Genomic DNA, 567 nt, shown 5'->3' with positions numbered 1-567 from the left:
AGGACCTAAATATATTCACTTCGGTTTTTGCCATCTTATCAACACATCTTATCAACAGCTTAACAGCCGCAAACAACAGCTTCGCTTCACCACACCTTCACCGCCATGACAACCAAGCGCACCGAAGTCCTCCTAGAAGATGGTAACTACTACCATTGGGAGTTCAACATGAGGATGGCCGTCGCAACAAAAGGGCTTCTGGGTCACATTATGGGCGCGATGGACGAAAACGAAATAACGGAAACGTGGCTCGTGAATGACGCCAAGGCATTGGGTATAATTGCCCAGGGCGTAAAAATTCAACACCAGACCAATATTCGATCTGCTACTCGTGCCTTGGAGGCATGGGGAACGCTTCGCGATTTCTACAATCGCTGCCCCCTGCACAACCGTGTCACGATGACACGGCGTCTTCATGAGTTTAAAATGGAGAGTGGTACTCGCATGGTAGAACATCTGGACGCGTTTGATGAGCCGGTCGTGGGACTCCAGACGACGGGAGAGCCGGTGGATGAATCAAGACAGCCAGTGGTGCTTTTGAGCAGCTTGCCGGCGGAATACGAGATT

Source organism: Plasmopara halstedii (assembly GCF_900000015.1).
Source record: "Plasmopara halstedii genome assembly, contig: Scaffold_526, whole genome shotgun sequence".
In the NCBI taxonomy this organism is placed as follows: domain Eukaryota; phylum Oomycota; class Peronosporomycetes; order Peronosporales; family Peronosporaceae; genus Plasmopara; species Plasmopara halstedii.
This window is presented reverse-complemented; position numbering follows the sequence as displayed.